The sequence below is a fragment of the Sinohyriopsis cumingii genome, unplaced genomic scaffold, assembly GCF_028554795.1.
Source record: "Sinohyriopsis cumingii isolate HCF-2022 unplaced genomic scaffold, ASM2855479v2 utg000360l, whole genome shotgun sequence".
Lineage (NCBI taxonomy): Eukaryota > Metazoa > Mollusca > Bivalvia > Unionida > Unionidae > Sinohyriopsis > Sinohyriopsis cumingii.
This window is the reverse complement of record NW_028315892.1, coordinates 3,239,610-3,265,013: the sequence shown is the minus strand read 5'-3', so window position 1 is coordinate 3,265,013 and position 25,404 is coordinate 3,239,610. Positions and strand designations below refer to the sequence as shown.

The 25,404-nt window shown below is 37.5% G+C and overlaps 1 protein-coding gene across 1 annotated transcript in view; it reads right to left on the bottom strand.

The window, feature by feature from the left end:
- Window positions 1–663, bottom strand: part of LOC149774264 (uncharacterized) — a 74,180-nt gene extending 73,517 nt beyond the window's left edge. Inside the window, exon 1 of the mRNA XM_089945594.1 lies at window positions 508–663. The gene's annotated coding sequence lies outside the window, so the exon portion shown is untranslated. The remainder of the gene's footprint in view (window positions 1–507) is intronic.
- Between the last annotated feature and the right edge of the window lie 24,741 nt (window positions 664–25,404).

Genomic DNA, 25,404 nt, shown 5'->3' with positions numbered 1-25,404 from the left:
CAATATTTCTCATAGGTGGAAGGTTACTACCATTCTTTTCCACAGCAACATTCGTCATCCACAAGTTCTCTGTGAGATACATTCGCTTTAATATGTTAAAGAAGCGGAAATGAAACTTAATGGCAAGTTTAAAACTGTACTTGAATGGGGCCTAAGAATTGTAAAAATATTCACATGAAAATGTTGGCATCATTCCTTGTCTAAAACAACAGACGACAACTATATGTGCAACATTTTTTCAGTAAAAAAATGTCCTATCGGACGTATTTGATCCAGGGCTGGTAAATAGCAGATCCATTTGTGCCACAGATTAAGGTTATCGGCGGCTGGATGAATGAGAAAATTGTTCAATGGTATAAAGACATATATGACCAGTATGATGAGTCAATGAATGTATTTAGCACCTGTTTATATAGACTACTCACTCATTACAATTTAACAAGGTGACGTTAATTTTCGAAAATATTTGGTGTAGTAAGAACACAAAGATAGTTATAAACTACGTACCACAATCAATGTCCGTTCTAATTTCCACGCCAAATTCACTCACATCATTATGGCGAAAGACGATGCATTAACTATCACATGTACACCGCAGGTAAATGTTCGAATTAGTATTCTTTGCGTTAGCTTCCTAATACCATAATACTTTCTGCATGTATGGTACAACTGCTCTAACAGACACTAAAATCTAGTATAGGTAAAAATAGGCAGACACATATGTAAAACACGCATGTATATTACGTCATTTGAAGAAAAAATTCAACATGTACCCATGTCTCTTCAAATATCACTCCAAACTCTGGCAAATATTCAAATATTGAACTGAATAACATGTCAAGGTAATGTCTTAATAATTAAGAGAGAGAAGGGTGCACATATGGACATGCGTATTTAGATATTTATACTATTTCAACAACGTTTTGGGTGTGTTTCGTTGGCGCAGTAGGTATGGACATTAAAACGCTTGGCGAAGATGACGTGGGTACGCAGGTTAGAATCAAACTAGCGCAGAATGTATACATGGAAATGACCAGAACCAGAACTACTATCTAATATAATATCATGTTATATTTTTACAATAACATACACTTTTCAAAATTTGGCATTCTTCCAAACTTGATAACGATCAAGATTTCATGCAGAACAATCGATCTTTCTTGTAAAATATTTGCAGGTCAAGTGTTCAGATAGGAGAAAATAAAACGACTGACTGGAGTAAAACCAACATATATCACAAGAAACACATTTGGGTGATCCTCCAGGGTAAATTATCCGAATAATTTGAGACTATGCTCAAATCGACATGGTGGATAGTTTGAAGGAATTTGTACTGTTTAATATTGACCACCCAATTTCTTGCAAAAGATAGTGGTCTCCTTATTACAAAACATTTTGTGAACTATAAAATGACTGGACGATATTTGTTTTATTCTGTTTCAGGCACGCAATATAGTTACAAAATATCTTCATTTGTATGTCTTCATTCCTGCCTTTCTCTCTATGCCATCATCTTGTCTGTTTATTTGGACTATGTCAATGTTCTGGATGCTTTAATAAGCTGGAATCACGAAAACGTTTGTTAATACTTTTTTAATTCTAGATTTAAAAAAAAAAAACAATTTTATCTTGGTGTTTAAAAGCAAACGTGCAGGATACCGGAAACATCAATCAGTTAAGTCACTTTCCGCAACAATACCCCTATTTTTTTTCTTAAATAGAGATTTCTGATTATTTGTCTTTTATTTTATGTTTTTGTAGGGATGGATTAGGATGTAAGGTGATAGTAGCGAAGATCTTTTTGCAAATTAGAAAGGAACGATGATATTTTCTTTGTCATAAAGTAGTTAATAAATAAATGTATTATCTAAAGATCACTCGTAGTTTGAATTGAGGTAATGTGTCAAAAGTTCTTTTTCTGAATACAAAGAACAATCTAACACTAACACACTCATCATCCCTTACGGGCTATAATTAAATGGTTGTATGTTGTATATAGGTATTTTACTGCGTCAGTCATTTGCAGTAGCTCCGTTATCATATCTGTCTCGCAATAAATGTAATATATAATATTGCTAAATTCCAAAATACCCAAAATAATAGTTTCGTAAACAAAACAAAAGCAAAACATGAACGCTGGTTTTCTGATGACATTCAATAAATCTCAGCAAGTAAAATATTCCAAGTCAATCCAGACTCACAACTTGGCAAATTATAGTCCAAGTTACTTGATCATCGACAAGAGCTATAATACATTTTAATTTTCCAGCTCATTTTATATTGATAATTATAGCTGACATTAATATTGTTTTGATTTCTCGTAATTCTCCTCGGGATTTTAATGGTCAAATGATAAATGTACATGCGGTTTGGTATTCTAACCTTCAGCAAAAGAATCGTGTACATATTATAGGTCTGCCCGGTATTGAATAGTTCTGTATCAATGAATTAGTAGGGCATGATTGACTCAGAAAACCACGGACCAACTATTCTCAGTGACCTTGAACTTTTAGTTTAAGTATGCAGTCTTGGACTAAAGTTGCTGTGCCACATATAATTATTTCCATACAGACTTACCACGGACGTAATCTCTCACCTTTATATCTCTGAATGTGATCTTTGACAATAGACTTAGCCAGCCTCTACCCACGTTACCACCTCAACCATGAATACATCGATCTAATCGAGCTTTCTGCTGCAGATTTGTTCTTCAAGGCTCGAGTCACGGTGGGTGCAGTTCCAACTACAGGGCTATTGCCTTCATCCACTAAAACATAACACTGCTGCTCGACGACGTGAGGGCAGATGAAGTTTGATTTAAAAAAATATCCCGTGGAGGCAACCATGTGTACATTCGCAGCACTCGCACAAGCTGCAATTTATTACAAACTATGTCGACAGCAGTGTTGCATCGAGCGTTTGAAAACTGGCGATACGAAGAAATGCACGCTGGTGATTATAACCTCAGTAGATGTCAAGATGCAACTACAGTGAAGCTTGTCATAAACCAGATACAAAACCTATCAACACATACTGCAACCGAATCGTACGTTTTAGAATCTTATTTCGGCCGTCCCTGCCTTCTCGACTTTGAAGCTTGGGTTTCCAGCAGCCGATACATATGGGTTGGTCGATAACCACCGTTACGTTTACCAGGGTGGACATGATCAGTGGGTACCTGATATTACAGGTGTGTACTTAAAAGAACAGCAAAATGACATTTGTTAATTAGATTATGGCATTCGGTTTCTATCGGTGGAACGTAACGCAGAATTTTCAAAAGCTTGTTTGCTTTGCACTCAGTGACTACAACGATAATATCATCGTTCCAGGCTCCCGCATTTACTTTGTTAACTATAAATGGAGTCTGAGTACGTATAAATGGGGTCTTAGACCGACAGGATTCTGAGGTACTCTGACAGTTTTGGCTTTGAAAAATAGAACTCACGTAGCCTAAAACATATCCACTGCAGAATAAACAGAAATAGAACACGAATCATTAGTGCAGCCTGACATTCCTGACGACGGAGTGTTGGCCATTTACCAGTAGAATACGGGTTACCCATGCCACTCCCCACATTAGTATTACACGTTACAATCCTTATAGATGAATTATACTATTATCACTATGCCCAAAGCTTCAAGAGTCACATGATTTTCGCCTAGAAACGATTTTCGAAGCTGATACTTCCTAATGGGCAACAGGTTAACAGTGGTGCACTCTGTACAGAAAGTGCATGCACGCAGTAAAGATTGCAGATGGTGTTGACACCAAACATCTTTGTCAATGAGCAATGTTGTCAGCAGTTAATATGGCTCCAATTGCTATTGTCCTTGATAGGAGTACTTTCAGATGTGGTCTGACTGCCATTTCTAAAGGTTTTATTAGCAAATATATGAAAGTAAAAAAAAAACCACGACGAAAACTGCATTTTGAGCCAGACAAAACTCAACATATTCTCAGATCACATGTCTAAGGCTCTGCGCGAAAACGCCACGTCCAGGGAAGAGTGTCAGCACACCTTCCATAAAGTTGAACAATAACCAGCCATGAAAAATGAACTACTTCAGCATTATACAAGGAATATACTTCATTTGTAATAGACGAAGAAGAACATGAATTAGTAAATAACCAGTGGAAGTGACGCACCTCAAGAGTAGATCATGAAAGCATCTTTGAGAATACATAAGAAGTATTTCGTCATTTTTAGCTAAACTACACGAACGACATAAGTTGGAGCAACAGCTTTCCTCCTCAAGAGCTACCCACAGCTATCCCCAGTCGTACCATGTGTAATTTCAATAACGAGTGGACAAAAAGATGAAACTGAAAATAAGCTTAAATTTGCCCTTGCATTTGTGCAAATCACAATGAATGGTTGCTGCCTCAAACGATATCGCCTTTATTCGATATAGTCAACAAATTAGCAGAAATAGGACGTGAACAGCCAGTACTACTGTTGACAACCCAACCACAACTAGGGGTACCACAAAGTCGATAAAGACACGAATACATCAAACAGAAATCACTGGCTGCGCACTTAAGCTGATGACCATATTACGACACCCCCAAACTTGTTAATGTAAGCCAACTTATTATCTAGTGTTCTTCATCATTTGATCTGGACTAGAGTTATCTGAAACAAATTTCTTTAAATTGTGGGGATCACGATTTCAATGTCACATTGCTACCACTTCGGTTTTATAAGATCTTGTAAACACCCTGCCTTCTGCGCTTCATATTTAGACCTTTAATACATGATATGAAACTGTATCAAACCTCACAATAAATGAATTGGAAGATAAGCCGTTGACAAAACGAGCATTGAAACAAGATAACCTTCGGTTATCATTAATTATGTATCTTTATCACATGCCTTTTATGATAATTTCGTTAATATACCCATATAGTAATTTGTGTACATGTCACGAGTATAATGACACCTCATGACGTCACAAATGGCATGAACATCATGAGACGGAAATACGTAACAACTGATGCATCCGAATGTATTTCGAATTGAATACACGGCACGTTTTCACAGTTTGGTTAAACAGTCTGCATTTTCGTCATGCGATAAATATAATATTGTTTGTACTTGTCGGCCTTCACCAGTGGTGGAACCTGCTTAAACTGACTGGAGAAGGGATGACTGGATAAGGGATGACAGGCGAGGTTTTGGGGCCTCAAACCAGATGCTTCGGGCAGATGGGGCTCGTTAACCTTGGGTAGTCGCCCACCTAGGAGAATTTAAACTCCGAGTACCAACCTTCGCTGCCTTGCGAATATACCCTCTCAAGGGAAAGGCTAAGGGAGTAAACCCCAACAGAAATTCCGGAGACGGAGTCCCTACGGCGACTTGGCATTGATTTCAGAGTCATCTCGGTAACTCCTGCGACGCAGCTGGTGCCATAACGTATCGGCTTGTCCTTTTCCTTGGATCCATCAGCTGCGTGGAGAGGGGGATCATCTGCATGGGCAACAGTTGATTCTCCATATCACCCTGCCCAGGCTTGCGCCCTGGAGAAGACACTCCAGCTTCACTCCACAGGATCGACACAACACGGGAAGCAGCCGTTTACCGGTTATAAGTCACCGCTCGATTGGCGTAGAGCCAGGCGCCAGGGGTTGCTTCTGACGGCAGGAGAGACCAACAGGTTTCACGGGACAGCTACCGCCTGCCTCAAACTGGGCAGCCCCCAGCCAACAAGGTGCCGTCCCGCCACAGTTCACCTGCCTTGCTGGGTGCATAAGGCTTAAGGTACATGAGTACCTGACAAGCGGACTGCACCAATAAATAGCAAAAGAAAACCAATAAGGAAACCTCCAATCCTCAAGCTAGGTACCTGGAATGTCCGAACCACACTGACTGGGCTTTCAGATGATCTCCAGACAATCAGCGATGCTCAAAAGACTTCAGTCATCAACGACGACCTTGCAAGACTCCAGGTCGACATCGCCTCACTACAGGAGACACGACTATCAGATTCCGGGTCCCTCAGAGAAAAGAACTGCATATTCTTCTGGCAAGGAAAGAGCGTCGAAGAAGCCAGAGAGTTTGGTTTTGGATTCGTTGTCAGGAACAGTCTGCTGCTGGGGAAGATAGAACCCTGCCAATAAGGACATGGAAGACTGCTGTCCCTCCGCCTCCACACCACAAACGGGCCTGTCAACCTGATCAGCGTTTACGCTCCCACACTAAGCGCTTCCACATATACCAAGGATGAGTTTTGCAATGAGTTAAACTCGCTCATCGACAAAATTCCCAAGGAAGAGAACTTGACTTTGCTGGGCGACTTCAATGCTAGGGTGGGTGCCGACCATGACTCTTGGCCCTCCTGTCTTGACAAGTTTGGCGTTAGGAAGATGAATGAGAATGGGCAGCGCCTTCTAGAGATGTGCTCGTACCACGACCTCAGCATCACCAATTCAGTCTCTCAGACAAAGTCATAGCACAAAGTGTCTTGGAGGCATCCCCGGTCTAAACACTGGCAACAGCTGGACATGATCATTACAAGATGGTCAGCCATGAAGGGTGTGCTTTTTACCCGTACCTTCCACAGTGCTGACTGCGACACCGACCACTCACTGATGTGCTACAAAATGAAGCTTCTGCCTAAGAAGATCAACTGCTCTAGGGAAGAGGGTAAATCACGCATTGATGTGAGCAAAACATCATGTCCAGACAAGGCTGAGGACTTCACCTATGCTATTTCCAAGACGTTTGGTTCAGAATCCCCAATGGCAGTGCCAAAGAAAGATGGGATCACATCAGAGAGACTGTGTACAGCATAGTCACACGCATCTTTGGCAAGAAGCAATCAAAGAATAATGATTGGTTTGAGCCTAACTCCGCCACACTCATGCCAGCCATAGAAGAGCGTCGCAGTGCTCACTTGCAATACAACCGATCCCCTGCAAGAAGACACTACAGGCATACAGGTCTACCGGAAGAAAAGTGCAGAGATTAGCACGGCAGTGTGCCAATTAATACTGGCTTCAGCTCTGTCAGAGCATCCAGTCAGCAGCAGATATCGGAAACATCAGAGGCATGTACGATGGCATAAAAAGCAATGGGTCCCATGAAGAAAGTGACAGCACCACTTAAGTCTGCCACAGGAGATTCCATCCACAATAAAGGGATGGAGCGTTGGGTGGAATACTACTCTGAACTGTACTCCAGAGAGAACCACGTGACCAATGATGCCCTTAACGCCACTGAAAACCTCCCTCTCATGGCTGAACTGGACGAGACACCCACTGTAGCCGAACTAAGGAAGGCCTTATAGAAACTGTCCTTAGGTAAAGCTCCAGGAAAGGATGGCATTGCAGCAGAAGTCATCAAGTGCGGATGTAGCGTGCTGCTCACACACCTGCACGACCACCTCTGCCAGTGCTGGGATGAGGGTGCAGTACCTCAGGACATGAGAGACGCCAACATCATAACCCTGTACAAGAAAATGAGCAACAGAAGCGACTGTAACAACTACAGGGGGCATATCATTTCTCAGCATCGTGGGTAAAGTTTTCGCACGCGTAATCCTGAACAGACTGCAGACGCTTGCTGACAGGTGTATCCTGAGTTCATAGTGGTGGTTAAGCGCAGAAAGGTCCACAATCGACAAGATCTTCTCCATCAGGCAACTGCAGGAAAAATGCAGAGAACAACACATACCCCTCTTCCAGGCCTTAATAGACCTCACCAAGGCATTCGATCTAATCAACAGAAACGGACTTTTCACAATCCTTGCGAAAATTGGATGCCCTCCAAAGCAGCTAAGCATAATCCAGTCCTTCGACAATGACATGAAAGGCACAGTGCAGTCTGATGGCAAAACATCCAACCCCTTTAACATCTACGATGGAGTTAAACAGGGCTGCGTCTTTGCCCCAACGCTCTTCTGCATCTTCTTCACAGTCCTGCTCAAACACGCCTTTGGGACGTCCACAGAAGGGATTTACCTGCACACGTGATCAGATGGTACGACTGAAGGCAAAGAGAAAAGTTCGTGAAGTCACCATTAGGGACATGCTCTTCACAGACGAGCTGCTCTTCCCATCCACACTGAAGCTGAGCTTCAGCGCCTGAAGGACCACTTTGCTAAAGCTTGCGATGAGTTTGGGTTGACAATAAGCCTACGGAAAACAAACGTGATGGTTCAGGACGTGGATCCCCCAAGCATCATCATCAACAACTATGAACTTGAGGTGGTCAGTCAGTTCATGTACCTCGGCTCTACTATCACCAACAACATCTCATTCGATGCTGAGCTCAACAAGCAGATCGCAAAGGCATCAACAACTCTCTCCAGGTTGTCGCAGATAGTGTGGAACAACAACATGCTGACCTTGAACACTAAGATCACCGTGTGCCGTGCCTGCGTGCTAAGCACTCTCATGTACGTCATTGAAACCACGACTCTGAATGCCTCACAAGAGAAATAGACTGAGCGCTTTTACGCATACTCGGGAGTGATTGAGTAACAAACAATGAGGTGCTCGAGCGTGACAAGATTCCCAGCATGGTCACACTCCACCGCCAACGTTGCATCAGATTGCCGGACCATGTATGTCGGATGGATGAATGACGGATCCCCAAAGACAAACTTTATTCGAAACTCACCTCTGGTAAAAGGTCAATAGGAAGGCCACTTCTCCGCTTCAAGGATGTCTGCAAGCATGACATGAGAACCATTGACATCGATGTCAACACCTGGGAAGAACTCACTCAAGACAGATCAAGATGGCAACATGCTCTGATCACTGGTCAGAAAGCCGGCGAGGACAAGCTACACATGCTAGCTGATGAAAAATGATCGCAGAGGAAGAAGAAGCAGCTCCAACCAACACCAGACGCAACCTTCAAGTTCAGCAAGTGCAGCAAGGACTGCCACTCCCATATTGGACTACATAGCCACAGCAGACGCTGAACAACCACAAACCTGGACATCTTTCATGGGCGCAGTTCCATCGTCTCTCGAGACTAATGGAGGCCAATATACAACACTTGTCGATTAATTTTATAATTAAATGAGCACTACTGTCATATAGTCTATCTGCTCTAATTACTTTATGAGCATTAAAATATTTGTGGAATGATGTGAAAGTATTTAAGAAACTGGAATTTATGACCATTTAGAGGAAATGGTAATTTTCGGTTGATCAAATAAATGCAAGTCAATCATACAGCATTAATGGATAAAACCACACATTTGCATCTGTGTTTTATTTCAAGGGTTTTCCCTCGACTATAAATAAAGGATCTACGTGGTATTATATTTATTACATGCCAGTTTCTAAGTTTTCCACATAACTTGGTCTTTGTACAGTGCAAAATGAAATTCTAAACGAACTGTAATTTTACTGAGGCTCCATTCGTATAAATCTAAGAACATTAACACGCGGTAGTCTGTGAAATCATCTGAATAGTTCCTGGAGGTTTTTTGGGCGGGGGGGGGGGGGGTACTGAAACATTTATTGAACAGCTACCCTCAACACCAAGTGAACAATGTAAGACCGAGAGAGCATTAGTAATTAGATCCAATCTCATAGACATAATACTCAACATTGCATTACGATGTGCAACATGTCTGAAGGCATGAATTTGCTGGGATCAACAGTACAATGATATTTATGATATACGTAACGATGGGCAGTCTGATGAAGTATATTTCAATATTCGGATAATAAACAAATCATACAAACATATTTTGCTCACAATCATCATGAAAGCCACGAACAAAGAAAACTGGTAGCAGTGTTACGGAATATATAAAATTTAAATTAATCTTATTGTGTTATTCATTGGCAATGTTATATAGAATAATGTTTAATGTATAAATGCAATGTCAACACTTTTGTTTTAGCTCATTATTTTTGGCTGCCACTTAAGGTTTATTATTATTTAGTTGCATTCTGGTACTCTCTCGCTATTTTTCATTCGATAACATGTCATTCACGTGTATTTGGGGATGGAAACGTATATTTGATTGTCTAAGCAGGCTACCTTGGGGTGTTCCTAAAAAAAAAAAAAAAACACTTAGTTCCCTTTTCCTATTAATTATATAGCGAAATGCCATTAGAAACATGCAGAAACTGATACATGAAAGACAGTATTATCAACAAACACGTCAAATAGACAGTCTCGAAAAATAAGGTTTAATAAAAGCTGATTTTGGCCCTCAAAGTAGCAATAGATTCAAGAATTTGTATTGTTATACCATAAATAACATGTGACAGCTGTAAGATAAAAGCTTACTTTATAATGGAACAATGTGAAATGAACAACCAATTCTGTTACCAAATTGCTGCACATTTTTTGCAAAATCTCAATTTTATGGCAGATTTCAGCGTCTTTAAAATTCTCAAAAACTACTATTGCAAAGGAGAACACCTTTAATATTTTCAGTAGAAGACACATCTTATAAACATCTATGTTCAAATTTCATACATGCTCTTGCTTACACTCATGCGTAACAAACAGAAAAAAAAAATGAAGACATTACTTAGCTCAACTGTGAATGCTTTCGTATGAGTCTAGACTATTTAGTTCACATTATCTGAGACAAATACTGTTCTTCTTTTCACTAGGCAAAAGTGGCATTGTAATGATGACTGCTGTTTGTAGGAATATTGGATTGTTTTGCTTTCTGATCCAGTTTCGGGGCATTGTTTAACGCAGACCATACTTTTACTCCTTTTTTTTAATACCATGAAACAGACACACACATGTATATGTGTGTGTGCCTGCATGTATCCGTGCTTGATTGTTTGTATGTGTTTCCAACAGGATGTGACCCGTACATGGATTTTCTAACTTATCTGTACCTGAATTCATGGATGTTTCGTATATACGTACAGTACTTAACGCGTTATGGACAGTATTACACAAATGTAACACAATTTTAAGTTGTGATATTTACGTCTATTTGAAACCAGTTTTTTCTTAATTTAATCCAAATTTCCATTGTTTGCTTTCTCATAGTGTAAAGTCTACATCACTGATGACAGGTTCCCCTTTACAAATTTCACTTCCATGAAAAATAGATTTTTAGCACCCAACCCATCCAACCACTTTTCCCAACTCGACATCCACATATGTAGACAATATTACATGTACATCGGGCCCGAAGATGTCGAGATAAACATATACTTCTGTACTCCATTTCTGTTTACGTTATATCATCATATATTTGTTTTCGTACAATTTTCAGTTTTCTTTTTACTTTATTTTCAGCATTCCAGTTATATGTGCTAACACATTATTCATTGCTTCTATCTTTCATTCTATCAGTTTTGGTGCCGATCTAAGAATAATCCTTTTGATTTGCGTTTTATACACTTATTTTCTAATTCTTCCATTATCTAGCTTTATTTTAATCTGAGCCACTTAGGTAATTTTCATCATCAAACTCTATTTCTCTTTCTCTATTTTTTTAGCTTCCCTTTTTCCATCAAAGTTTTTTTTTATCTAGAAACAAATTTAATTGTCCCATTTATGTGTCCCCCCTCCAACTGTAAACTTTCAAACTGATGAAAGAATAAAGGATTTGCACTAATTCTTTGGTTAAAAACGAAGCCAAGATCATTGTGTTGAATTTACCTTCTGCCAGATAACGTTTACAATGGTACCTGGATAAAAGTTCAAACAATGGCGAGATATGTGATCATTGTTTACATTCAGGTTATATTATATGTGGGATTAGATTTTGAAATGAGCTTGTAAGCCATTTCATATTTTCTTACTTTATAAAAATTAGTTTTCAGTTCAAGGATTGAGCTGGTAGATTTGCACCAGACATTCCATTCCTCTTGAATATTGTTTTCCAGTTACCATGGACCATTTACTAGTTTATCTAATGTATTGACATTGTTCATGTCAACTAATAGGAACAACCTATGCATCTTAATTCCAGCCTTTTTTAATAATAATTGAATCTGGGATGTTGAACCAGTACTCAGGCTGTTAATGACCATCAAATTATTACAGCTTCTTTTAATGGTGATTCCATAGGTCATGCCATGAATTGTGTAGGTCACAAACGTTCTGCATCACATATGTTTAGACATATATCAGTAGTACTTATCTAGTAATTTAAAATGGTGTTTTGAGTTTCTTTCATTGTTTTGTGTTTCCAAATCAGCGAAACCATTATTAAGCGGGGTACGTCAAGTTTAAAGAGCTGATACAAATTAAGATTATTAACTTTTTAATTTCGTATCTGTGATCATGAAAGATATTATAGTTTATATATTATTTTGTAAGACCTGTCAGGTCCCTATCTGTATTTTGACAGATTTTGAGTTGACGAACCACTGTCCACTTCATCTTCCACACAATTCACTTCAGGCTCGTTTTTTCCTGAGGGAGAAATACATGTCAAATCTCCATTAAGTAAAGTTACCACCAGTTCTTACATTTTCTCATAGCTTGCTTCCATGCATTTCGGTGCATGTTACAAATCTTCTGAAACTGTTTTGACTTGCTCGCATCACTTCACAGTAGTAGCTGTAACAGGGTTCGGCGGCCTTCATCCACTGATTACACGACCAGATTATGTCAATGTTCTTAAACGTACAGGATGTGAATATCATTTATGTTACTTTCAACTGAGGATTTCTTTCTACTGACAATTGCCATTGAAAACACCAGCATACCACAGGCCACCTAAAGGTATGTTGGACAGACCCTGCCCAATTCGCAGCACAACAGATCTTCAGATGCCTTCTCGCATTGAATTTCATATGTATCCAAAGTCAGCTCTCTGATGTCTTCAAAACAATATTACCATTTTTTAGCGTGCACAATGCTTTTAAGGAAATTCCTTTTATGTTGTACAAGTTAAAGGGATTCAATCTTAAACTGAACAAGAAGTCTGCAGATACAAACTTGTGACTGATTCCGTCTCTCAGCAGCTTCGGTTAAGTAGACACACTCGTTGATAATTTTGGCTTGATGACATATAAATAGCTGTGTCAAGATAAAATACCAATATGATTTAATTTCTTTTTGTATTATACTACAACTACAATGTTATATCAGGCCTCTAGGAAAAAAATGTTCATTATCTTCCTGTAGGGCTTCCATTTTACCAAGTATTGCAGATATGATTTGACTGAGGGTTCAATGTAAACCATTCTCGTATGGCATATGACCTCTGTAGCAGTGACACTGCCGTGACTGCCCATCAACATTTTGCACTGTGCCTTAAGAGTCCATGATAAACAGTCTTTTGTCTTTGTAAACTGCGTTGCAACATTCGTCACAGCAGGCAACATTTGGAATGGAAACGGACAAGGTTCCAAATAAGAGTAGACAACTCATTAATTTCTTTTTTAATTAAATAAACAGTATTTTATCATATACTCTATTAAATAGCATTCCCTCATTATCACACCCTAGCCACTGAGGAGTTAGCAACGTATCTTTGGGATATTATCGACCGGTGGAATTCTCTAATGATCTCTCTTACACTTGGAAATGCCAGATTAGATGCCGAGAAAAAGAGAACATCACCCTTGGTTTTCTGTACCGCAATCCTGCTAGTCATCAACAAGACAGTCAAACTTTCAGCGTGCTTCTCATTAGTGTGCCCTAACATTATTTACTACATAGCAAGAACACGATAAGAAGACAGAGATGGTTCAAATGGAGGCTGCCATATACATCACCAACATAAATGGAATACTAATGCATATAGTAACACTGGCAGTGTCAGGATGAGTGCTGAATCATCTCTAGTGGGAGTCGAGTCCACGCGAACCAAAGGCAAGATGACCATGGCATTCAGGATTGCCTAACAAGTATTAGGCATATCTGCTGACAAATATCTGACCCAAGAATCTAGTCAAACGAGGGCCAATCACATTAACAACTTATCTGCAGCTTCTTACAAATTCAAATCTTCTTCCATGTACTAAACCGGAACTGAACAACTTGCCGGCCACCCCGAAGCTTTAGACTTGGTATCATGCAAGTAGGAATTATCCACTATCACAAGTCAACTTGGTCATCAATTACAAGACCTAGTGATTTCCAGAGCTACCCCGGTTGGGGTACACTTAACTATTTGCCAGTAGCTGGATTGTTCTGAGTATGAAGGATGAAAATGTAGAATGGCAAACTTTCCCTTTGTTCTATCTTGTTTTAACTCTCCTACCAGTGCTGTCATTACCATATTAAAATTATCATGTTATCTTCGTCAAACATTGTCCGTTAGTTAACAGTCAAGTTTGATTGTTTCAATGTACGTTGTAGATACTTATGTAGGTGTCCCCTGTATCTCTGTCATTCATCAAAGGAACATTTATGTCCTGCAGTATCAAGCAGACAGGTCCCCATGGCATGAAAATAATGTTCTAATCATGTAGGTAAACACTTTATTGGTGGATATTCTACACCAACTGCAAAGACTCGCCAATCACTTTAGTCTCCTACTATGAATTTCTCTTTAGCAAGCTGCTTCTTGGTTTGGATTTATCTGATATTTCCCATTTGTGTTTAGAACAGTTTTCGTTATATACATGCTGTATATTCGTCAGTCATGTCAGAGAAAAACTGATAGTCTAAACCACCCAATCACCCAAAACAAGCAAAAAGGAAAACAAAATAGCGAAGAAAATATTGTTGGTTGAAGTGAAAGTCAGCTAGGTCTCTAACAGGAAGACTTACATTTGATTCCTCAGAATCACACTTCATTCTCTAGGTCTTACCAACTGCAGTGAGATATGTATGTTTGAAAGATATCATAATACGAAAGAATTCCCTCCTTTGAAGAGTTTAAGCATAATTTACAACATCACTTGTGTAATGAGTCTATGCTCTTAAAATAAGTAACAGAAAAGAGTAATGACACCAAGTTTTGTAAAATTTAACAAATAAATTATTTTTCTAGACTAAAAAGTGTAAAAAAAAGAAGAATTTAATGTATTGTGAACTAATTCCAAATTGTAATCCAATAATTAAATCATGAATCCTATCAATAAAAGTGTAATAAGTTAATCACAATTAGAATCCCGATGAAAATCCAAAATGGAATTTGATTACATATGCAATAGTCAGCGTTGTATTGATGTGTCAACAGTCTCTTGTTGAATCAAAGAAAATGTTATTTGAGTTCTTGAATTCTGTATAAATTTTAGTAAATGTCTTTGTCCAAGAATTAATTAAGAGCATTAGTATTTCCAAGGAAAACAATCACTTGAAATTCAATAATTTGAAGCAAATAAAAATTCAGCCCCAAATCTGGACAGAACATTAACAAAATTGACCTCTCAAGTGTTAAGGCACAAAGATACAATTCTTAACATAACATCAGTTATAAAACTGAACAGAATGCAAAACAGATTCCCAGATGGGGGTCAAGATTTCATACTTCTGGAAAAAAAGAAATGTGTTTACGAATTAACAGTCTTCACGTCACATAGTCCAGGTAAGAGCTTGACTCAACTTAATGAGAAAGAATTAAAAATGTTGTTTACCAAAACTGTCACTGATTTTAAGATCAGCAACCAGATACAATGTTTCTATGATTAGGTATTTACATCAATGAAATAAATTAAAAAATTCAATCAAGTCAAACAGAACTGAATTTAATTCTGAAAAAAAATCAAGTCCAGTAAACAATATTACATTACAATAACATGTAATTGAATAAAAAAAATACTTTAAAATGAAAAAACAATTAATTTAAATATACATAAAAACTTGGTTTCTGCAAGAGGCTGCACCACTGACATTATATCCAGCCAATGCCATCTTAAAACTTCACCCATTTCCCATAATAAATGTTGCTTAAAGAAATCATGCTCTTGTGTAAATAACTCCCTTGAAAATGTAAAGCAAAAAATGTCAGTTCCTCTGAGCTACACTATGCAACAAGTTTGGCACCAACACCAGCATCTCCATTATTTCATGGTACTGCTATAGGTCTTCCTCTCCATGGCAGTCAGCAAAAGTTTTTTTTTTTGAGGGATGACATTGATGGTGAGAATTTCAGCAGGATGGCTGATGTAGTTTGTGATGAAATGTTATATATATTTACTTTTCTAAATGGGAGACATCAGCTGTGACGTTTTGGTCAGTGTACACTATCCAGGTGTAGTAACATGTCATGTCTGCGCTATATCTTGGATCTTTTTTCTCATACAGATTCAGATGTGCTTCCTTGTTTGTTGTAATTGTTAATATGCAAGACATCAAAAGCTGGATGTATAGCTGTCAAAAAGGATTTGCTGAACTGGCATGCACACACATCACACATCCGGACAAAGGGGTGAGGAGCACTTAAGATGAGGGGAGGGGTCTTTATAGATCTACATTTAAACCTGGAAAGCACCACTTGAGTTGCTGTCCTTTATATGCAACACTATCTATATTATTATAGCTATAATAGTCAAAGCATAAGATGGCTAAGACCTATATATAGTTTAATTTAACTGGGGGATGACCAAAAATATGTACTATTCAAATACAAATGATAAACAAGCAATTAGATGGATAATGATAAAAAAAAACAATTTTAATCATGTTAGCAACCAACTTACATGGGTCATATTTAATCTATTTCATATATTTTGATATAAATAGTTTCAATCGATCATCTTAATTCTAAGACATGAGAAGCAAAACCAGAAAATGAAAGAGTGTAATAGCCTAGAATCGCCAAAGAAATGGAATCTTATTTATATGCAAAGAAAAATAAAATAAAAGCTCGCAGCTATCCTCCAATTAGTGATATTAATTGCAACAGTACCATGATACATTTACAACACTGAAATGCCTTTCAACATACTAGGAACACAAGTATATATAGATAGCACATGGCATTATGACTTTCCTTTCCTTTGGGTAATGGCAAACCCATCTCCAAAATTAGATTCTCCATTTAAACACACACACACATACACATGCAAATATATATATATATATATATATATATATATATATATATATATATATATATATATATATATATATAGAGTCCTTGTTTGATCTACATCGTATTGTCTATAAACAAGTTACTAAACAATTCGCTATGATATTCAATTTTTAGACGAAAACCACATGTCGATATGACCATCCATAGAATAGAATTTGTGACAAGATTTTCAAAATAATTGTCATTCAGATATCATAATTAGTTTTCTGTTGAAAATCCCAGGTTCATAAAAATTCAGGAGAATTAGTGACAAGATTCTCTGTAACCTCATTGTAATAGTCATACTGTAATAGTCATATTTGTGGTCAGATAAACAACATTTTGCTTTAGCAGCAAAGAGATTCCACAAGCCTTCTAGAGAATTCTCAATATTGATATTACTTTCCATCAAGTAAGAGTGGTGGCAAAATTTTTTAAATGGCTGTATAACACTTATATTGGGTATCAGATCAATACAACTGTTAGTGCAGGCCACCTAGATACGACAAGTCTACAGGTGAAAACTGAAATCTGATTTCTATTTCGGGGTAATGATAACAAGATTATCAAGAAGGATGCAGTAGCTGTATGTAATAAGAAAATGGGGTACAATTTTTATTCAAGACCAACAAGACATATTTAAAATCTTCCATTAATAATCACATGCTAATTTGACCATATTGGTTGATGCATCTGTACCATTTTCATTTGGGACCAACTAGGTATAAAAAGTGTACAAAGAAACCCCATGCTGATATCAGCATTCATTGCAGATGAATGGTGCTAACAAGATATTCAAGATGACAGCTATGGTGGACCTATTGGATATTTGAGCAGAATTATTTTCATTAAGGACAAACTGCATAAAAAAAATTCAGTTCGGAAAGAGAAACGATAAGATTTTTCAATATGGCTGCTATGATGGCCACAGAGGACATGAGATTCGAACCATTTTCATTTAGGATTATACATACATCAAGTTTTTTAATAAAAAACCCATACTGATATCACCATTCATTCAAGAAGAACTGCAATAACATTTTCATGATGGCTACTGTGGTGGCTAAATCGGATGTCTGAGCAGCGCCATTTTCATTTAAGAATAACTTGATCTTGGGATGAATGCATGTATTAAGTTTCCTGACATTGTCTGAATTAGTTGAGGTGGAATAGTGATAACAAACTTGTGTTAGCATATGGATGGATCCCATATGACAGACAAAAATAGACAAAGATGTCATAAAAAGGATAACAGAAAACAGGCTATCCCAAAAGTAATTATGGTCCTAGACCGAAAGAATTAATAAGACAAACAAATTATTAAAAAACAATAAAACAAAGATTTCATATTAAGTGATTTTAAACTTATTCGTCTTTTCTTTCAAGCAACTTCGCATGTTTAGATCTTATCCATGTAACGCGGTCCTACAAAGGCCGAGTGTGTGTGATTTGGACTTTTTAATGTAGCTTTAACAATTTTTCAGTCATATCGCTATGATATATCTGCTGTGTGACAGTTTATAGTGATGTATAGCAGTGGGGCATCATGTAACATCATGTACCACCCAGTTACATTATGCTGACACTAGGACAACAAGTCCTAATACTAATGTCACATTGCTGAGTGCCAAGCGAGGCAGCTGCTAGTATTATTTTTGTAACATTTTGGTATGACTCGATCGGGGTTCGAACCCACAATCTCTGCATCTGAGGTGGACACTGCAACAACTAAGGCTACATAAGCAGTTTAGTTACTCTGAGATTTTGAATTCACGATTTTCTTGAAAATTTAATTTTCAGTTCTTGAAATATTGCAAGTGTTGCTATTACTAGTGCAACGATACATTACATTGAGATCTTGAAAAATAGCGTGTGAAGTGATGCATGAGCCAATCTGATTGGTAAGTGCAGGAATTTTCATTTGCAATTACAATATTTAACTGGAGCTGGTTGGGGGTGTTTGAGAAAGTTTGACGAATGCATGTCTGACATAACACATTTTTGGTTGGTACCGGATTTGTCGATGCCCTTGAGGGAGGTAAGATTTTTTAGCTAGTGATGTGTTTTGCCAATGTGTCTGGAATAGAGTTTTCTGTTAAAGGTAGTTCCACTCAGCATGACAAATTTTATCCTATCTGAAGCTTCGTAAATTTTCAGGTCAGTGTCACTAAATTTAAATAAAAGTAACTAATTATGTTCACCCGAAGTAATTAGGTACTTTTGTTCGCATTTAATGATGCTGAACTGAAATGATACATATAGGGTAAATGCACCATGCTGTGTATAGCTCATCCTTGTGTGCTATTGTGTGTCTGCCTCTCTCAAAATGTTTTGCATGGCGTGTTATCAAACTTGGAGACATTAAGTTGCTTCAGGATTGAATTTATTGTTGTTATATATCTCTTATTGTTGTTGTTGTTGTTGTTGTTGTATGGTTTAATACAGCAGAAGACAACAGGGGCTTCTTCTTTTTTAAACATATTCCTAGTGCATGGACACCATGACTTAGACGACCAAACTGAGATAACCAGACTGAGATAAGAAAAATAAGGTTAGAAAGAATGATTTCTGTCACCTGGGTGAGAAATTTTGGAAGCAGTTTAAACAGACATTCATTGAATTGAAAATAAAAGCGCAGGGTAAAGTTTTTAAAAAAAACAAGCATACTTCACCTCTGTTTATAAAAACATTATACTCATTCTGAAGATTTGTTTTCTTAAGAAACTTTCTTCAGCAATGTTGCATAACGGATAACCTCATGGATAACCTCAAACTCCCTACATCATGGGTTAAAGGGCTTGACAAAAAGTAGGAGATCCCTTCAAGAAGCAATAATGGGTTTCATTAAAATGTTATTTAACTGACTTTATGATTTAAATGAATTTTAAAACTCTAACGTTTTAATTTACTATACTTATTAATTAACATTCATATAGGTATATTTTTATCTACTTAGCATTCCATTCTGAACTTCAAACCATGAATGAGAGCATACAATTTTTGACTATATATATATATATATATATATATAATAAGGTGTGAAGAGGTCATTATCCAGAAGCATCAGATATAAATTCACAGTTTGTGTTGTAATGTGGAGACGAAACAGAAACGATACTTACTGGGAAGTTTAAAATTGTACTTGCATGGATAATATAACATTTTAAACTATTCTCAGGACAAGGTTGAAATTATTCCTTAGTCAGAAAAGACGTAACCCGTATGCAATGTTTGGGAATTTTCCAGACTGCCCACACTTTCCATTGTTCCATAGACTCAATTTACTGTTTGCTGGATGAAGACTGAAAACAATTCTAATATACTGCACAGGCTTAGTTATTATTATCAGTTTGGTTCAGAAAGGTTATTTAGTACCAGTTTACATACACCACTAACCCAGTACAATTTCATATAAAGGCATTGATTTTTGCATGACGGAATAGTTACTGCAGACTTGATGGAGGTCCAAAACAACATTTCCAGATAGATAGTCTCTTTACTTTGCATCAACTTAAAGTACAATTACCCTGACAAAATACCAAGTACTAGGTCTGCTTTCACACAGTGTAATCGATGAGTTGCTTCTCTGAGAGTAGATAATTTAAAATTGAATATAGGACCCATCTGCCATATCTGGTTCCCAGACGCAGGACTGAGACGCCTACACTGGCTTTGCTGCCAGTTTCTGCGACTTGGTACTGGGTTGATCCCCTTATTCCATCTCAACTAACAGTTCCTGCATCTAGGCAGCCAAAACAGCAGGTTTAACTTTTTTGTACCTCGTCCAAATATTATAGATCATTAGGGCAGAGCTAATCAATGAAAAACACTCAAAGCATTACACTAGTATGAGTAGTCGACAACAGATTGTGCAATATCTTTCAAGCCATAGTAAGGGCGGATCCTGCAGCCACAACAGTACCCGCCCTGATAGCCATGGTAGCCACTTTAAGTACTGTCAACGCTGTAGACACGGCTGCAGTAAGTCTGGCAAATGAAGCGTTTAAGACCCTCATTGCCGCCGACAGCAAAAATCCAGGAAGGGTTACTTGAATACCTCAACATTTTGGAATGCCTCTGGCATTAGATATGCAAGCAGAAGCACAAACTGCAGTTAATGTGGTAGCCCGCAAAAAACATTGCCGCTCCTGATTAACCTACTGTGTTGGCTTCACATGTCGAGCCCGATGCCATCGGCGATTAGTACGATGGTCATGATGTCATCTTTCAAAACGTGGACATGGACACGGGACTACGAATTTCACCCTTTTCATGCTTCAAAATTGCATAGGATGTCATAACATGCGCTCAGCATGGAGCCCCTATGCACTATGACTGTAGCATCCGCAACCTACAGTACCATTCATAAGAAATCAGATATTCCAATCAAAAATGTTGTGTAGAGCTTCAGATGCGAGATTTAGATCTAGTTTAAGCACACGGAAAGGACTGCTCCAGTGACCTAGATGTTAGAGCATCCACCTCCGGTACGGTAGGTTGCGGGTTCGAACCGAGTCATACCAAAATGGTACTAACAGCTGCCTCACTTGGCGCTCAGCATTACGAGGTTAGAGTTAGGACTGGTCGGACTGGTGTCAGGATAAAGTGACTGGGTGGGACATTATGTTGTACATCTGCAGCATCATACCCCAGTGCTAGACATCACTATAAACTGCCACACTGCAGACATCGTTGCTATATGACTGCTACGTTAAAATTCAAAATCACACATACACACGCCCCTTCAAGGAGGTTTTCAACAGACTCACAAACTCAAAAGGAATGGATTTCACCGCCTCTGACACTGTCACAATTCTCACTGTGTTCCTTCCTGCCCACAGTGCACTATCACTGGGTCTAAATAACCTTGTCCTGCAAGATAGCATGTTATGTTAATCAAGACCAACTTATTTTGGTTCTGGTTGTCTGGTATTTTCATGCACTTCAGCTGAAATGTATGAAATTTAAAGTGTGCATGCTCTAAACACATTGGTAACCAAAATTACTGTTCCCATGTTCTCGAAAAATCAGCCTAAATTTGTCTAAAGAACATGATCTTTAGCAATCACCAAAACAATACCAGCTTTTGAAATTGCACAGAAATGTATTACAAACTATATAAAAAGTAAAAAAGTTATCGGATCATTTTTACAATTTAACTCTGAAGTACAGATAGTGAGAATGACCAAGTGAAGCTAACAGTTTGCTTATAGATGCAAAGTAAGGCCAAGCTGTATCTTCCATAACCAAATTACAACCATCAATCATGCATCAGTAATAAAGCTGTTTTTTTTACCAATACCTAGGATATACAAGGTCTTTATAAACAGCCAGTATAACCAATAAGTAAAACCTTGGAAATAATTTTTCTTTAACAACCTAGCATTATGGAAATACAAAGGTGTAGATTGCCACTAAACTAGATACATTGGGAATAAAAGAAAACGAACCAAAGCAATACAAAAAGAAAACAATATAATCAAAACCATGTATGAGTTGTGGGAAACTCAGGTTGAGGAGTAGATCATAAGGGTTTAGTAAGGTCTAAATTTGACTATGGCTTGATTGTTTGCAAACCAGCTTGTAAATCTTTCTTGCATATGCTTGATGCGATACACAACTAGTAAGTTAAAACATGCATGGATTCATAACTTCCCCATGAGAAATTTCTCATGTTGAAGTTAATGGACCATTGCTTTCCCTCCGATGAGCAGAAATGGGACTTTAATATAATACCAAACAATCTTCTAATCCATCTAATACCACATGGGATAAAGACTTTAGGAAAACATCATAGACGTTGCCATTAGAAAATAATTTCTTACCACAGATAAAATATCACAAGAATCAGGATACTGAGGATTTAAATATGCACCAGAACATTCTGATTCAAAGTGAATTTCACATATGGAATCACATATGACAATGGTACATTGTTTTGTATTTTTTTAATCGTATGCCACTGAAATTTTATACAATTCATAAGACAAGTACTGGCAGGATTAAATATAAAATTGTGAGGGAAAAAATAGCAGAATTTTAAGACAAATTTGGTAAAAAATCCTACATCTTTTACACTGGTTTTTGTTTAACATTTTTGTCCATTTATCCATCAATTTTTGGCTTGTTTATTGTCCAATGTACAACTCAAACTCACTGATGATAAGTCACCCCATATAGATGGATTTGATATCCATACACAAAAGAAATTCAAAGAGAAATTAGAAAAAGGGCTGGTGTACTTATAGTCGAAACACATTTTATGAAAGTACATATGATACATGGCTGAAACCTAGCTCATACACAAACATTTCACATAAGGCACCGAGGTGATCCTCATTACTTCCGTGATTTCACATATAATAACATGTAATTAGATTCCAATATTCATCCATACTGATACATGGATTTGATTACTTTAAAGAGCTTATGATGCAGTCTAGTTTTATTCCAGGTATAAGAAAGGAAATAATGTGCACAACCACTTTCGAAAACTCATAGTTAGCTTTGAAAACAAAATTTGATACGTTAAAACTTTTGTTTGTTTAAAAGCTCATCCACCTTGGGGCTACTTTTAGCTCGTCTTTGATGAAATTATCAAGTTCTTGACATAAATGTTGCTGCATCTTGCATATAGGTTAGTAATTCCACAGCATTATCAACACCCACTTCCAATCAAGATGTATACTGGTCATTCAAGAATGGATGCCAAAAGACTATATTGATATTTGTGTCAAGGTACTTGAGTCGGTAAAGGTTTGCAAAAAGGTTTGTAATCTATGGGAGACAACTCAAAAGATAAAGATGATAGGAAAAGTGATCAAAAATTCAAATTGTGTTAATCATACTGGAAGAAGCTATCATAAAGTCAACAATACTTTTACAACCTCTGTTAACACAATATTTTCGGGTTACAGTTTCATCCCATTAAATTCTGCCATTTAGTATAAATGATTACATGTTAAATATTTAGTTATTCATTTGCAAGTAAGAGCAAGTGAATATCGTTCACATGTATTATTGAATCTTCTAAATGTTCTACTTTTCAAATCACCAGCAATACAAATATATGCTTCATTTAATTTACTTCACACATCAATGAGGTCATGCTCAAACAGTGATAAACCCCCACTTTTAGATTCTTATCTGTAAGTGACTCATACTTCCAGAGAGATTTACATAACCAAAATGAATATTGTTATCCGTGGTCAAAAACTTCTATAAAAATGCAAAATTGATCATTTGCATCTATATATCTTGATTTTATATTGTTATTATTTAATAATTACATTTTTCAGTTATACAAATGCCCTCTTCCACAAACTTTCTGAGACAAGGTCCCGAGTGTGAAGTGGTCTAAAGCACTCACCATTACAGATCACTGCCATCTTACCTCTGTGTGGGTTCGAGTCTCGGGTTAGGCCAATGTGGGTATGTGAGAAAGTTTGCCAGTAGCTTCTCATGGGTTGGTGGTTCTCTCTGGGGTTTTCCAGGGTTCTGCCTCCGTGAGGTATACTTTCCGCCATATATAGCCTATCTTGTGCTGAAAAGTGGCTTTCAACCCTTCTACAACAACAGAGTTTCTGCCTTTATTATGTTTAGTTTTACCAATAGATATATCACAAAATAAATCAATAAATACAAGGTAGGCATCAGCCCATGTTTTTGACAAAACACTCATGGTGGATTCTTTCAAAAGAATGTATCATAAGTTATATTGCATTGATTTTTAAACCAATTCACATTCCATTCAAGTAACTTTATCAGAAAGAAATCATTGCAATTATGTCAACAAAGTTTTCTAGGTCATGGCCCACATCCACTTTGGTTTTCAAATGTGTGTAATACTACCTCTCCTGGATGATCAGTGGTTCCAGGAAATTCAGCACCACAACTGCTTCCATTAAGGAGCAGAAAAGGGGCGACCGACTCAAAAAAGTGGCATCGACCTTGAGGCCCCACCCAATCAAGTCCCCATTTTGTAATAAAGGCCTTTAAAAAATAGGGTGTAATTTGGTGGTAAAAAAACATGTTACATTATTAGCCATACTTAAATTTTGTGTGTGATTTGTAAAATTAAATCTTTGTTGTAATAATAATAATGAGCGATTCTGCACTAACCATGGAATCTCAAACAGATAAGCTAGCCCAACAACGACTAGAGGCAATTAAGAATTATATGCTCCTCAGCGATTCTGTCTAATAGCAGCTACAAAACCATCAGGAAGCCAAAGTGGAATTTTTAGAGGGTACATAAGAATTATTTAAACCAATCGCAAAAGCCACTGAAGATCTTCATTCATCACTGGAACAAACGGCTAAAGCAACTGGAGAAATACCGAAAGAACTAAAGAAACCAAAAAGATTCTACAAGAACTTACAGCTGAAATAGTTGTTGCTCAACCACAATTTCAGCAAAAAATACAGCAAGCAGTCGAGGGAATCGATTAAGCCCATGCTGAGATCAGTGATGTAAGGGAACTG